Source organism: Protopterus annectens, chromosome 16.part0 (genome assembly GCF_019279795.1).
Source record: "Protopterus annectens isolate FY-2018-M chromosome 16.part0, PAN1.0, whole genome shotgun sequence".
Taxonomy (NCBI): domain Eukaryota; kingdom Metazoa; phylum Chordata; order Ceratodontiformes; family Protopteridae; genus Protopterus; species Protopterus annectens.
In genome coordinates, this window is record NC_056750.1 from 62,824,388 (window position 1) to 62,841,751 (window position 17,364).

Below are 17,364 nucleotides of genomic sequence, written 5' to 3' on the forward strand. Positions count from 1 at the left end.
TATATTATATAGGTAAGACAGTCAGACCCTTTAAAATTAATTTATAAAAACATATTCGTGATATTAAAAATCAAAGGCTAGATAGCCCCTTATGGTATCATTTTGCCTCTGCACATAATTCAAATCCAAAAAGCTTAAAAGGCTGTATTTTAGAAAAGATAGAAATGTGATTAGGTGAATGTGGGAATATTAAGGATAAATTGCTTCGTAAAGAAACTTTCTTTATTTTAAAATATAACACCTTAGAACCTTTTGGATTGAACAAAGAATGTAATTGGAAATATGTGATTTGAATTGATTAATTGATTGAATAATTGATTTATTGTAATTTTTTTATACTATTTAAGATGAGATAATGATGGTAGAGTTCATACTCATTGAAGGCTTTGAGCTGAAGCGCTAAGTCTGAATAAATTTATTGAGCTTTTAAGATCTGTGACCAGTGCTTGCTGTTTTTTATTGCTTTATTGTTGAGTTGCTGTCTACTTGTTGTTTATTGTTGTGGATTTTATTTAGCTGAGTATGTCTGAATAGGAGGGACTGAATCTACAATGGTTAGAAAACCCACTGCAGTCCATGGTCGTACTACCCTTATGGCAGGTTCAGCCTTGCTCTCTGTAGCGCTGTTGGATTTGGTACTTCTCACAATCAGTTCATTTGTGTGGGAGGTATGTCAAAATCAATGTAACTATCAGAATCTGTTTCTTCCTCTCTATTTTGTTTGGCAGGGGTGTCCACTGATATTCTTCTCCATCTATGACAATCAGAATTTGGGTAATGATTTGTCTAATCTTTTTCAGAGTGTTAGCTTTTGGTAAAGAACTTTCATTAGGGAATCTTTTTAATTTTCCCACATACTTAGCACTAGTTCCCTGTTTATGCGTATGATGCATTTGTTTCTCTTTATTAACTATTCAAATTAACATTTAATCTATGCTGTTATGGGGATCCTGAGCCTTGCTTTTGACAGAATCTAGTGCTGTAAACCAACCTAGAGGAATGATTAGAAGTGCTGAAGTAACTTAGGCTGTATCTGTGAAGTAGTAGTTGTTTCTGCCACATTTACCTCCACTTGACCTCTTGGAGAGGGAGAGTTATGTCAGCTTTTTTTAGGCACAGGCGGGTGATAAAGTAGAGGGGGTGCAGAAGGCAATGGAGGCCAGTATCATCTGATAATTTTGGCTGTATAACTAATAACTTCACTTGTTGTCTTAAGAGATACTCCAGGAATGGGATTTTTCATCTGTGCATTTTTCTCTTCCACATAATTTTTATTGATTTTTCATAAATACAAATGCAACAAAAATGTTAAACAATGTAAAGAAATCTTAACTATATAAAATGTCCATAATAGAAGTAACTTTGTCAATACTTTCACATTTTATCTAACAATTTTTAAGTTTTAACCAAGCTAGTTTTTTATGTATCATTCTTGTAGTTCTTAAATTTATAGTTACTAATTCTCTATTACAAACTATTTTGGCCAATGATATAAATTCCACAAAAGGTGTAATTTTCTTACTTTTCCAGTTGGAGGAAATGTTTTTTCTTGTTATTGCAAGGAGGGACCAGAGGAGGTGCACTTGTGTACTTGGAACATACACTGGGATCGGAGCATTAAATACTAACGAGGCAGTAACTTTACATTTATCTGACCACAACGGTTTAATAAAGGATATGAATTCCAACCAAAAGGGAATTACAGTATTACAATTTATAAACATTTGTACCCAGTCTGCATACATCTTCGCATCTCCAACATAATGATGTCTCATTACCTGATATTAATGCTATTTTGGGGGTGTGAAAAAACTTCTGTGAATAAATTTCCTTGTGTAAATTTTCCAAAAGGGAGATGATGTAGTATTACTGACTGATTTAAGTATTCCTGATTTCTCTTTTTCTGGAAAGCTAAATGTATTATTTTTTTCTGCATAGTTCTATGGGGACTCATCTGGAGCTGGAAAATCCATTTGCAATGTCCTATATAACTTTAACACTGATACTCCATCATTTGTGCATAGTGTATTGATTTCACAAAAAAGTGTTAGAATTTTGGGTCTAGGTGTGGATTTCACTATTTGATTTATTTTAAACTCATTAACTATATGCTCTCTAAAAGTGTGTATATTTAGCCAGTTGTTTTGATTTATGTTATGAGTTTACTGTTCTATCAGCTACCTGCAGCTGTAACTTTAGTATAGATGAGTTATATTTTAGACTTCTAACTATAGACTTATTTTCTCTTTTTTATAGCTTTTTCTTGTCACTCATTAAAAGATGACCAGCAAGAGGCTGGTATCTTATTTATTTATTTATTTATTTATTTATTTATTTATTTATTTATTTATTTATTTATTTCACATTTGTTAACCAGGTTAGTCCAAATGAGTTTGCAAACAAACCCATTTTCAGTGGAGACCTGAGGGGAAAAGCCCCAGCAAACATAAGTAAAGATAAAGTGACAATATACAAATATTAAATAACAATCACAAATCAAAATAATTGTAAAAAAGAAAATGTTATTAATTATTTGCATTGCATTGATAGTAAGCAACCCATTTTCAGTATTTTTCCAAGGGGAAAGAGCCCCAGCAAACATAACCAAGATAGACATACAGGACAAAAAATATTAAAAACAACACTGCAAATACAAAATTAATTATAAAGAAAAAAAAACAAAAAAAATTATGAACATTAAATATTGCACTGATAGTAGTGGACTAAAATGTACTACATATGAGAGTAAAAACAAGATAATCATTGTTCAAAGTAGGACAATGTATAGACATGGATAGGAAGTGGGGGGAGATAAATAGTGTGGAGAATGGGGGGGTAGGGGGCTATAGCAGTAGAGCTGAGGGTTTAGGAGATTAGTTTAAGAAGTTACTAACAAAGAAAGAAAATTAGGAGATGCAACAGGTTATACAGTGGGAGAGACAAAGACTACATGTGGTCAATGCAACGGCATAATTTCAAGTTTAGTAGGTGGGATTTAAGCTCCTTTGTAAAACAGGGAAAGGAAAGATTGGATATAATATGGAGAGGGAGTTTGTTCCAATTTAATGAGACAGAGTGTTTGTAAATTAGTTTGCCAATATTCCTTTTGGGTTTATAAACTGAGAGAAGATGCTGATCAGCACTCCGGAGAGGCTGGGGTGAGAGTAGGGAGTAACATGTGAGATGAGAGCAGGGCGGATAAAGGGGTTGTTTTGAGTATGGAAAAGGTAGCATGGAGTTGTGATTGTAAGAGAAGGTATGGAAATTCCAGCCACTGAAGTTTGTTTAGTGAGAGGCAGTGATGTGAAGAGGGTGGTTGATTTAGAATAAATCTGGCAATTTTGTTATATGATTGTTCCAGTTTCTGCATTGAGGTAGTTTGGATACTGGTAAGGACGGGGGAAGCATATAGAAGACTAGGTAAGAGAAATGCCTGCGCAAGAGTGGGTTTAGTGGCAGTAGTGAGGAATTTTTTGTTCCTATACAGTAGTCCAAGTTTTTGCTGGGGTTTTTTGATGACCTGTTGTATGTGCAAGTCAAATTTTAGTTGGTCATCAATTATTACCCCAAGGAGTTTGGTGTGTGAGGCAGAGTGAGATAGTGGAGTCATCTAGGGAGGAAAGAGAAAAGTTGGATTTAAGGTGTGAGAGTGTCTGAGGTAGGAAGAGAAGGCATTGAGGTTTCTTAGGGTTAAGGATTAGTTGAGTGTTTCTGAGCCATTTTTCAACAGAGCTAAAGGAAGACTGTGTTAGTGTGTGTGGTTCAGATATAGTATTGGAGATAGATATGAGAGTAAAATTACTTTTTTGTTTTAAGATTTTTTATTTAGATTTTTCTAAAAATGTTCTTATCAAAGTACTGTTTTCTAGAAACCATAAAATGCTACCATTTCACAAAGTAACTGCAGCTCTCGCTTCCATAGTTACTAAAATATATTGCAGCCCATGAAGTGCTACCATTTCACCAACTACAGCTCTCGCTTCGATAGTTATTAAAATATATTGCAGCCCATGAAGTGCTACCATTTCACCAAGTAACTACAGCTCATCTCGCTTCCATAGTTATTATAGCAATAACCCATGCCTGGGTGTGGGTAATGCTGGTTTACATGGTTTTGGCGTTGGGTTTGGTCGAGGGTGACTGAGGGGACCAAAACAAACCCCATGGGTAATTAGCATCCACCCACAGGTTATTATTGCTATATATATTACATTATTTAAAGAAACTTTTCTTAAAAAATTTTCTATAATAAATCTTAAATATAATTTCTGTGCTTGTCTGGCATCGTCGGGCAGTCTGATGTCGCGGCGGCGGCGCGGTGCCCAACCGCAGGTACATCAGCACTGGCAAAAGAAAACGCAAATTGTTTTTTTTTAGTTTTTTTTTTTTTTTTATTTTTTTTTTGTTTAGAAAGTTAAAGACAATTAAAGCGGAGATGTCCGTTTTAAATTTTAAAACTGTTTGTATGTTAAAACCATTTATAAACCCAAAAAACAAAAAAAAACATAGCAATGGAGATCTTGCTTTCTCCGTTGCTTTTTTTTAAACTGTATCCAAGCTATGTTAAATGGGTTTTAGCATAGCGAACAGCTAAAAAAAAAGCAACTCCGGAGATCTCTATTTTTTAAATCTCTCTATATTATGTTATTTTTTTAACATAGCGAGACAATCGAGACAAAGTAAAGTTAAAAAAATGGAAAAAACGGAAAAACGGACCTTTTCCGGACCTTTTTAAGTTAATAACTTTGCTGGCCAATCAGCATGCAAGTTTTGGGGGGGGTCATGGTATAATAAAATATATTGCAGCCCATGAAGTGCTACCATTTCACCAAGTAACTACAGCATGTCTCGCTTCCATAGTTACTAAAATATATCGCAGCCCATGAAGTGCTACCATTTCACCAAGTAACTACAGCTTGTCTCGCTTCCATAGTTATTAAAATATATTGCAGCCCATGAAGTGCTACCATTTCACCCAGTAACTGCAGCTCGTCTCGAATTCATAGTTATTAAAATATATCACAGCCCATGAAGTGCTACCATTTCACCAAGTAACTACAGCTCTCGCTTCCATAGTTATTAAAATATATCGCAGCCCATAAAGTGCTACCATTTCACCAAGTAACTACAGCTCTCGCTTCCATAATTATTAAAATATATCACAGCCCATGAAGTGCTACCATTTCACGAAGTAACTACAGCTCTCGCTTCCATAGTTATTAAAATATATCGCAGCCCATGAAGTGCTACTGTTTCACCAAGTAACTACAACTCTCTCTTCCATAGTTATTAAAATATATCGCAGCCCATGATAAAAAACACTTTCATACAAAATGAATAGATATGTGACTATAAATATGAATTCATTCTTATTCTTAATGAAATCTTCTGTTTTCCTTTTCTTTGTATTTGATTAAAACCCGCTGTTTTTCTTTTCTTTGTATTTGATTAAAACCCACTCTCAGACTTAAGGACACCCTGTCCTTCTGACAAGGATGCTCTGTCCTTGTGTTTCATTGATTAGACCTCTGTAGCACACAATGAAATAAACTTTATCAGTGTGGCTGATCATACATGCGCACACACACACACACACACACACACACACACACACACACACACACACACACACACACACACACACACACACACACACACACATACAGTTTCCCAGACACATGCAATTTACATGCTCACATACAATGAAATCTAATGGAGAGGATATTAGTAAAACTTACCTGCAGAGACCTTAAACTCTGCTGATAGTTAAAGAATGAAAGTTTGTATTGGTACACCAGACATTTGCCTGACAGAAAACCTGTCACATTGGGCCCAGTGGCAGTGAGTCTATATTATAACATCAAAGTCTAACAACTTTGAATGTTATAATATCAAACCCAGTAGAGCGAACGTTGGAAATAGTGAAGCTGCAGAACAGTGAATACTTTCCTAGGGAAAGTATTCAGTGGGCCATTTCTGCAGCTTTGCTATTTCCTCAACTGTGGAGCGAAGGTTATGGACCGGGTTAAGGTAAGTGTGTGAACAAAGGTGAGTGTGCGATTGGGTGTGGATAGGTGAGTTAGGGTTAGGGCGTGGGTCAGGTAAGTGTGTGATTGTGTGGACGTGAGGGTTAGGGTGGGGTAGGTGAGTTAGGGATAGGAAGCGGGTAAGGTGAGTGTGCGATAGTGATGGACTTTAGGGTTAGGGTTGGGTTAAGGTAAGTGGATAGCTAGTGGTGTATGTATGGTTTAGTGTAGGGTTTTGTGAAGTCTGTGTGTGTGTGTGTGTGTGTGTGTGTGTGTGTGTGTGTGTGTGTGTGTGTGTGTGTGTGTGTGTGTGTGTGTGTGTGTGTGTGTGTATTATTTATTTTGGTGTGCTTGTGGTGTGTGTATGTTTGTCAGAACAGCAAATTTTTCCCTGAGAAAAAATTTGCTATTCTGACTGTTCGGTATTCTGGTGTTTCGCACTACTGGGGTTGATATTATAACATTCGAAGTTATAAGACTTCAATGTTATGCTATAGACCATTGGCAGCAACACACAAAAAGGTCACAAATCCAAGTAGACATCAGCAGGTTCAACACACTTCAGCAGAGAATAATAATCTCCTTTACTGCAGAGAAAGGCACGTACATGAGAGACTCGGAAAACAAAGTCCTGTATCCCCTAGACACATACATTTTATTTATTTAACATTTGTTGACTGGGAAAGTCTGACTAGGTTCCACAGATCCTGTTTTCAGCAGAGGCCTGGGGAGAAATGCTCCAGAAGCATGTCTTTAGAATGTGGGAGGAAACCAGAGTACCTGGAGAAAACGCACGCGAATGCAGGGAGAACATGCAAACTCCATACAGAAGGCACCCCAGCCGAGAATCGAACCAGAGAGCCTCTTGCTGTGAGGCGACAGCATTAACTGCTATACCACTGTGCCACCCGTTTTTATACCTTTTGCTGATTAAAAGTAACATTATTGTAACAATGTTAGAACAACCACTGTCCAGTTAAAAATAAACACTACAGCATTTCCTACCTATGATCTCCTGACTGCTTAGTTCTAACTTTCCATATCAGGCATGAGTTCATAATTCCATAAAAAGAGCTTTCTATAAAGAGCAGAACTTTCTACAGTTTGCCATGTTAACATTTTTCATATTTGGCAAGAAGTAAACTGTTATAAACATACCCAGGTATTTGTCTTGAAACGAAAGCATATTTAAAATAAAATGCACACTCTTAACATTTTTCCTTCTCTGTATGCCTCACCCCCACAATTTGATAATATATAATGAGAGAAACCCCACCCCTGGTGCAAGTTGTATTGTTAATGAATGTGTCCCTGTTACATGCTCACTGCACTTCCGCTTACAACATATTAATGTGTGATGTCATAGAAAGATCCTCTTTTCATGAATACTGCTCAGATTTGATTCACCTGATCTTTATGGAAGATTGATTAGACAGCTTCTCTGACCTAAGTCATCAGGCAGGCCAGGTCAGGATATGCTGACACTGCAGCTGTTGGAGGAGGGGGGCCAGATCTTGGGAAAGATGCTGAAGGATATGGATTAAGTGCTGAGCACCCAGAGTATCCCCCTCTTAGAGAAATGGTTGTTACCATGTTACCACAGGAGGATAAGGATCCCATAGGCCAGTGTATATAGCCTAATTTGGACCTGAGTCAGGGCTATAAAAGATTAACATCAGGTCTAGCATCCAGGCTTGCAGCACTTTTATCAGATCTGATTCAGTCTGTCCAGTGTGGATTTATTCCTGAGAGGAAGACTTTTGATAAGCTCATAAATGGGTTCTTGATAATTAATGCAGAAAACTAAAACAGGGAGTAAACCTTTTATGCTGGTCAGTGTGGCTGCTAAAAAATCCTTCCACAGTGTGTTCTGGGACTATCTAACTCTTCAAGAGAGATTGTGGTCCTAATAAGAAAAACATATACAAGGGGCTATGACTCAAACTAATGTGAATGTGAAGCTTTTACCTGGTTTTGAAATTAGCAGAGGGGATCTGACTCCCCTAAGCCTGTTTGTAGAGATTTTTGAGGCACATAACTGGCTATTAAACAAACTTGGGATGCAGAACAGGAGAGGATTACTTGACCTTAACAGGGTTAGATTTTCAGATCATAATAGAATTATTCATATTGTACTTGGTTGGACAGGCTAGTAAAATACTAAGAATTAGAACAGTTGGTTGAGGCATCTGCATTTATTATGTGGACTAAATGTCAGAGGTTTATTTTAGGGTTTAAGGGGTGCTTAGTATATATATATATATATATATATATATATATATATATATATATATATATATATTTATACAGATGAAGTATGAGAGGTTAAGAGTTTAAGTGCAAAATGCTGTGCAAACCCTGAAGTAGAATAAGTTCATGGTAGATATAAGAGTGTAAGAATGGAATGCAAAGGTGTTGATGAATAGGATATATAAATTATTATACTACTTATATTTCATCAATGTTTGTTTTCATTGACTAGTGAAAAAGCCAGTACAGCTGATTTGCTGTCTTTCTCCGAGTGAGACCATGGAATAGTGTGGTTTAGAAAATTTGTCCTTTCCTCACTGCTGTGTGATCTTGAAGCTGGCATATATAATTAACAAGGGATGTCCAGAAATATCCCTCCACATGGGGGGTGCAGAGGGGCTTTTCCCATGTAAACAAAACCTTTTCTGTATTCTTCAGTGACTTTGTTTTCAGTGATTATAGGGCTAGTGGTAAGAGGTTACATTTTTTATGACATGTCAATGGAATGTCACAAATCCAAAATTTTACATGACATTAAAATTGGAGTTAGGCAAGAATTTAAAAGAAGTTGGGTGGGAAGTTAGCATAATAGTTAAGTTGTTTACCTTGCAGACACAAAATGCAGGGTTTGATTCAATCGGCTAGGCTTAAAATGGCCCTCCAGAGCAGATGAACCTATGGATAATCCATCAGGCATTGGTAGGTGATGCATGCTCTTCCAAGGTACATGAACTGTGTTTGGAAATTCAAGATTTTCACCTGGAGATGGCTTCATGATACCTTTTTTCAATGCCTTGGATAAATGTTGGAGGTAAGCAGGCATGGGGGTGGTTTCATGGGGACATGCTTTTGGGATTGTTCTAAGTTGTCAGAGTTTAAAAGTCATACTCAGAAATGCATGGACAAGCTTTGGCTTGTGTGAATCCCTACTATGGGCCAGCAATGAAGGAGACTCAATCCTCACCACTGACTCTGGTGAGGTGAAGGACAGTCACTAAGATGGATTCACATGGTATTTTCAGATGCAGCTCCCTGCAACAAGCTTAATTTCCCTTAACAGCACATAAGGAGCACTCTCCAGATTTGGAGCTGGACTTTCTTACTCTCTCCAGGGCCACACAAAACTCCACACTGACTGCCTTGGAGCTTTGTGTCTCTGTTCCCAGTAGCTGACACACACTTAAATATGTGAGTTTTAAACACACATACATACACACTTGAGAAAAGCTTGCATAGATTTACTAGCTGTATCCCTTTCTGCCCAAACTCAGAGGTAATCAGAGTGCCACCAGTCAACTATTTTAAGGCCCTTACAAAGGGTACCCAATTATACTGTGCTCAGTTAATAATAATAATGGAGTGTGGCCAGAGTAGCAAGGCTTTCAGGAGTGGCCACAGTGTCACCAAAATAAATATAAAAAAACTCCACCTATTCTCTGTCTCATATCGCCTACTTAGAGGCAATCTCTGCTTGACTTACAATGCCATGTCTGACCCAGCTCTGTTAGAAATGCTACATCTAAAGAAATCCCAATCCCTCCACACTACATGCAGCAGAGACCTCAACCTCATTCTCACAATCAACAGAACATGCTGGAGGGACGGGTTCATAATGCAGAGACTGCCCATGCTATGGAATAGACTTCCCATACATGTCAAGTAGAGCACCTCACTGGCCCTCTTCAAGAGAAATCTTGATGAGTGGATGGGAAATAGAAAATTCACCCCGGAGATCACTCCAGTGGCTCGACAGAGGCACTAGGAACTAAGGTTGGATGGCATGATGACAGGGTAATCCTTTGGGCTAGGCTTGTAAAGGCTCCAGGTTCATTAGCCTATTACGCACCTATGAACCTATAAATACACTCAAAATGTTAAAAGCATTCTCTTAAGAACCAGCCAGAATAAAAGTTATTAAAATATTTAATAATCAATAATAAAACAGAAGACAAGCGAGTACTGAATACAATAAACAACAGAGTTCAACCACAGAGATTTCAAAAATAATACACTCAGCACATATTAGCCTGCCTTGCTTTAGTGAGTAGTCAGGGAACAATAATTCTTTAGTTAGACAGCGACATCTAGTGAGAATAGTAATAGCGTTGTTTTCTGTAACTGTGAGAAACTATCCAACTGTATTATTTCTGAAATCTCTATGGTTAAACTCTGTTGTTTATTGTATTCAGTATTCTCTTGTTTTTTTTTTATTATTTTGAACTCTTTTGTTTATTGTATTCAGTATTCTCTTGTTTTCTGTATTATTATTATTATTATTATTATTATTATTAATAATTATTCTCTTGTTTTCTGTATTATTATAATTTATTATTAAATATTTTCATACCTTTTATTGTGTCTGGTCCTTTAGAGAATGCATTTAACATCTTGCGAGTACTTATGCTTATTTTGGTGGCACTGATGCCACTCCTGAAAGCCTTGCTGCTCAGACCACACTTCATTATTATTATTAATTGTACACAGTATAATTGGGTATAATTTGCAAGAGCCTTAAAATAGTTGACTGGTGGCAGCGTGATTACCTCAGAGTCTGGGCAGAAAGGGTGACAGCTAGTAAATCTGTTCCACCTTTTCCCAGGTGTGTGTGTGTGTGTGTGTGTGTGTGTGTGTGTGTGTGTGTGTGTGTGTGTGTGTGTGTGTGTGTGTGTGTGTGTGTGTGTGTGTGTGTGTGTGTGTGAGTGTGTGTGTGTGTGTGTGTGTGTGTGTGTGTGTGTGTGTGTGTATGTGTGTGTTTGTGTGTGTAAAAACCAAACCACCAGTCTGACCGAACAATGAAAGAAACCACCAGCAAATAGCAAAAAACACAGTTTAATATCACTTTCATCTCAAAAGACTTCTTTAATGGTTTCCTTCATTCTTCAGTCAGACTGCTTGTTTGTTTTTTATTAGTTTTTGCTGCTGCTTCATCCTTGGGACTGTTGTTTTTCCTAGTGTGTGTGTGTGTGTGTGTGTGTGCGTGTAAAACTCAAATATTGAAGTGTGTGCATCAGCTACTAGGAGCAGGGACACAGAGCTCCATGGTGGTCACTGTGGAGTTTTGTGTTGGCCTGGAGTGACTAAGAAAATCCTGCCCCAAATGTAGAGAGGTCTCCCTATGTGCTCATAAGGGAAACTGTGCTTGGTGCAAGGTTCTGCATCTGAAAATACTATGTGAATCCATCTTTACTCTTAGTTACCATCCCTCACCTGAGTCAGTGGTGTGGAGTGAATCTTCTTGACTGCTGACTACATCACATATTGGTGGCAGCTGGTTGGAATTTTAATTGAACTTCAGTAGGCAGTGGGCAGTTGTCACTGAAGGAATGTGTACTCTCAGCAGCCACAAGATAAACATAGAGTTTCATTTCCACAACAGTTTTATTCATTTGTGTTAGTAGTTTAGTCAGGGAAAGCAGGCAAGGATGTTAGCAGAGGATTATAGCAAGCTGATAAAAAGCCATTTGGCCAAGGTGTGCGAAGCCAAAGGATTGATGCATGCCAACCTGACTAAAGAGGAGATTACTTGTCCCTTGGTTACAGCTGCAGCACAGACCAGTCACCTGGAAGACATGCAGTCTGCTGATGAGGATGTGCAATCTTCAGGAACAGGACAGTTCATCTTTTCCTCAGAGGACTCAAAAATCCATCATGAGTTAAAAAGACTTGAACTGGAGGCCAAACGTTTGGAAGTAGAATCAGCATAGAGACTGTGGTGTTTGGAGGTTGAAGAGGGACTGTGGCATTTGGAGGTTGAAGAAATTGAGAGACTGAGGTGTTTGGAAGCTAAAGAAAATGAGAAACTGCGCCAACATGAGAGGGAGATGCTGACTGTATGTCAGGGTCATGAGGGTAATGGGGAAAGAAATAGCCTGACCCCGGAAGCAATAAAGGTCAGCAAGTTTCTTCTGCAGTTTACAGAGGGTGAACATGTTGATAGTTTTATTCATGTATTTCAAAGGGTATGTAAACAGTATAATGTTGACCAAAGGCTTTGTGTATGGTTCCTAACACCCTTACTCCATGGTAAAGCTATAACTGTTATTTCTAAATTGTATGATACTGATTGTTTAAACTATGCTAAAATTAAACAATGCCTACTAGAATGCTTTAAGTCAACACCTGAAGTGTAAAGAAAAAAAGTTTTGTGAGCACAGATGCAAGGCAAATAAAGTGTATATGGTTATATTGCTGAGTGAAGCACTTACTGTCATAGGTGGGAAAGTGGTTGTCAGATCACCACCTGTGAAGGGCTAGCAGACCTTTTGGCGAGGAAACAAGCCCTTAGCACTTTGTCTGAAGACATGAGAAATTGTAAAACCAGCAATGTAGCCATGCCAATGAGCTAGGGAGGAAAGGGGATCTCTACTTAGCAAGCAGAGCATCACTGCACAAGAAGGGGATACCCAGCACTGCACATGATTATAGAGTAACCCATGTGTGACACCCCTGCACTGAGATCCTCACCACTGGCAACAGTGAGGGGCATGCACAATGGGAGGATGACAAGTACACACACAGTAAAGTACAGTTTCCCTTAAGAGCACACAGAGACCTCAGTCAGTCTGGGGGCTGGTTTCTCCCTCTTTCTCCAAATCCCCAATAAGACTCCCCACTGGCACAGCTATAGGGTTAAAATCTCAGCTGAGTGGTCAAGCCAAGATCTCCAGCACCCTCTCTGCCCAACCAGTGTTTTGTGTCCCTGCCCAAGTAGCTCACATACACACACTTTGAGATTTGGTTTATATACAAACACACAGACATTCCTGGGGAATGGTGGCACATGTTTATTAACTATGCTCCTTTCTGCCCAGACTATAAAGTAGTTATCACTGCCACCAACCCATACTTATCAGTTACTATAAGGCCCTTACAAAGGGTGTCAAATCCTATTCTGTAATGTTACTATTATCTAAATGGTAGTTGTGACCCAGACTTGCCAGGCTATTTAGGAGTGGCCTGTACAGTGTCACCAAATACATATGCAAGTACTCTAAGAGCATAAATATGTCCCACAAATATCAGCCACAAAGACAGGTTTAAATATATTTAATAATAAATAATAAAACAAGACAATACTCAGAAAACAAACACAATTACTTCAGAGTTCAGAATCACAGGAAATATTTAAAACAACATTTCAGGACAGTCTCAAATCAATGCAGAAAACATCTAAACTAATCTTTACTATATTCCTATCTATATCTAAAAGAAATTACTGTAATCTAGTTGCTTAGTATTAGCAAGCCAAGTGCAGATGTTGATCATGATGAGTGGATGTTGTCAGAGCCAAAGACAAGTACAAAATATCCAGTCTCTCTCTGGGACAGTTCTTAAATCAGTATCAAATATTATCGCTGGGATAGCTTGGATGACATCACTTTTTGTCAGCAGACTTTAGTTCCCAAGCTAAACCAGAAACTTACACAATTTTAACATCTCTATATTAAAAATGCATATCTCTCAGATGTGCAGCTGGTAGGAAATCATAAAGCAATAAAACACTTTTATATTGGAAACCTAGTAATTATTCTCTCCAAGTCAATAGAAAAAAAACTTCTAGCTCTAGACATCCTGTCTTCTTGCTGCATTGAAAGTAACTATCATAGCACATCATAAAGTACTTAATTTCAACTTATTTTCTTGAAGTTTTGTAAGCTAATCTTCTATGTTCCAGCAGGGTATGCTGTGTTTACATTTTTGAAGCTCAGTACATAACATAGAGTTCTGTATCAATCCTCTCAATATTCACAAATGACCTAGAATTATTTACAAAATTCCAGATAACTGGGCTGGTAATGTCACACTCAGATTAGGTAAAAATATAAACAGTTTCCATATAAATATGTACAGTACAAAGTGTCATGGGTACAGCCTCCCCACCCCTTGGCATTAAAAACCGCTAGCTCCGAGGTCGAAGATTTGAGGAAAGTGTGAATCAGCAATGTCTGTGAATTGCAATGTGAATTAAATGTTTGTCACAATTATGGATCTTAATTTGGTCATTTTGACACGTCTTCCAAAGAGTTAGATGTTAAAATATAATATGTATTAGAAAAAGTTCAGTTTAACAACTTTCAGTCATTGATGTGCTATTTAAAGGAGAACCACACCAAAAAACTGGGAAAAAACATAAGTTTTTCAGCAAATCTTGAAATTTTCTGCATTGCTAATGCCTCTGTATCGAAGTAAATAGCTACAATTATTTTCTAATTTGTTATACCCCCAAATCATCTGAAGGAGGCTGCCATGGCCAGCATTATTTTGTTTTACAGCCAATAGCTTTGCCCTCCTTATGTCATGTTAGAGGGACAGAAAGAAATCCTTAAAAATTGAAGGATCGTTTACTGTAGTTTTCTCTGTCATCAGTTGACAACATTGCTGTTACTGCTTACTTTTCATTGTCAGCATCAATCCACATGTTTAATTACTTTGTTTCCTTTGATTTCCATTAGTGGCCGTCTCTGTTGCAGCATTTTAAGGAATGTTTGAATGACAGGCTTGAAAATGTAGCTGAGTTAATTGTTCTTTTCAAAGTAACAACTGTAGTTCAGTGTTCAAGTGTGAGAAATCTGATCCCTGTGATCATTAGGAGTTACTTGGGCTGAGTTGGTTTGTGTTGCATTCACAGTTTTAAATATTGTAGCTAGAATTAGAGTCTTTGTTGTTAATCTTCTTCCCCAACTCCAGAAGAAACATGCACTTTTGCAGAAATTACAGTGTAGGAAAAGTGCAAACTCGATTACGGATAGAAAGTAAGAAGAGCTTGATAAAGATATTGGCTTTCTTTTTGTGGCACTGAGTTTTTGAATCTGAAAATAACCATTGGTGATTCTCAAGTTGAGACACCGTACCCCAAGGCTTCTCCGAGCTTGAATCGTAAAAGTGATACTAACAAAAAAACACACAAAGACTGAATTCCAGCTGACAAATTCAACCTAGCCGGACAAGCTTCCAAGTCAATTTAAGAGAATAAACTCTGCCCTTAATCTATGCTCTCATATTTTCCTATTTTGCAAATTAAATAAAACCACTAAAGTCTTCCTTTTGGTTTTCAAAAGCTTTATTTTTGAAGACTGTCCAACATAGGTACTATAGGTGGCACTGAGTTTTATTACACAGAAGACATTTGCATCTGAAAACTAGGCTTGAAAGCCCTGCCTTTGTTCAGACTCCAGGTTACACCATTTATCTGAGATGTGATAAGGCACATTTACATGTCATTGTTTTCTTAACGGCTCTGTTGTTGAGAAAAATGACCGTATTTATTTACTGTGCCAGTGTTAGTAGCTGTTGTGATGTAACAGGTGAGACAGATGCAGGAAAGAAAGGCAAACATAATTATTAAATTGTGTTTTTTTCTGTATCTGAAATGTTTAGTCTTGGATTACAGGGAAGAAAAAGCACTTTTTGGAAAGAAAAACTTGACTTTGGGGTGCAGTTCTCCTTTAAGACACGATTTTACCTTAACCTTGTGCACAAGAGCTCCTCTTCAACTTATCTGAAAACGTTATTACCTAGTACCACTATCTGTAGTAAATTATAAAAAACATGAACTGACGCTGTTCTTCTAACTGATAATTTGGATGCAGTAGGGCCATATAATTCCATAATTTGTCACTGTAACAATCACTATATTCTCTGTACAATCAAAGAGTTATTACAAAAAAGAGAATGTTTAGTTGGTTTCACTAATTAAGTTATTTTCTGATACTTTGCAAGCAGAATTGTCATAGTACTGTAAGCTAATGCAATTTGCATGTTTTTCTTTTCAGAAAAACAGTTTTATGGCCAGACTGAAGATTGAGTCTGTAACTTTACTATATTTTTGGCATAAAATACAGAGTTGTAAAATTCTATAATCCATTTTATATTCACTTCTACCTTTTCAATATATACATTTAATATATATATATATATATATATATATATATATGGGTCTACTGCTTTTCATCAAATACCACACATTTCGAAAAGGAGCAGTAGACCGCTCAGTTACGCGAAAGTGCACTTATTCGAAAGTGCACTTTTGCGAACTCAGCTTCTATGAATGGATCGCACCACAGTGGAGGACAGCAGGAAAACATGCTATGTCCTCCACTGTGTTGCGGTTGTTACGGACCTTAGGGTTAGAGTACGGGTCATCGTAAGGGGATAGCCCTACTAGCTATCCCCTTACCATGACCCGTGCCCTAACCCTAAGGTCCTTGACTACCACACCACAGTGGAGGGTAGGCTACCCTCCACTGTGGTGTGGTAGTCATGGACCTTAGGGTTAGGGCGCGGGACATGGTAAGGGGATAGCCCTACTATCTATCCCCTTACCATGACCCGCGCCCTAACCCTAAGGTCCATAACTACTGCACTAAACATCACTAGTAGCCCGTTCGCTGAAGTGGGTTTTGCGAAAGTGCACTTTCGATTAAGTCACTTTCGCGTAACCCAGGGTCTACTGTGTGAGTTTGAAGAAGTGTATTTTCGAACTTATACAGTAGACCCATATATATATATATATATATATATATATATATATATATGCTGAATATTGTTTGCATCATTAATGAACTTGTTCTTTTATGATAACTTGCTTTTAATTTGTCATAATGTTGCAATTTATTTTATTTATCTTGTACTTATTATTCTCTTTTAGCTGACAAAGTAGCCGATGAAGGTAAGTGTTTAGTTTGGACCTCTGACACATTATTTTTATTAGCATACATTGTGTCTAACCCAGACACGGCACTCAGACTGTAATACAGTTTCCAGTCATTATTTCACTTTGCAAAAAAAAAAATGTTCAGTTACATTATTCATAAAATCAAACTTTGTTGGACCACTTTTGTGAAAAATGTGCATAAACGATATGTATGATTCATGCCGTCTAATATGATTGGTCTGTATCATAGAACTATTACTCTGTGAAAAAGAAGAACTTTTACAGCACAAGTATAAAATCCTTACAGATGGAAGTGTTATAATTCAGATGAGTTCTTATAACAGTGTAGTAATGGTGAGTGTAAGTGTAGGTTTCAAAAACACACACATAAAAATATATATATAGCGAGAGACAGAGAGAGATTTTATGCATGTT

At 37.4% G+C, this 17,364-nt stretch overlaps 1 long non-coding RNA gene across 1 annotated transcript in view; it reads left to right on the plus strand.

The window, feature by feature from the left end:
* LOC122790311 overlaps nt 1-16,944 on the plus strand; it is a 492,281-nt gene extending 475,337 nt beyond the window's left edge. The window contains exon 8 of the long non-coding RNA XR_006362985.1: nt 16,924-16,944. This is a non-coding gene — a long non-coding RNA (uncharacterized LOC122790311). The remainder of the gene's footprint in view (nt 1-16,923) is intronic.
* Nucleotides 16,945-17,364: the final 420 nt, after the last annotated feature.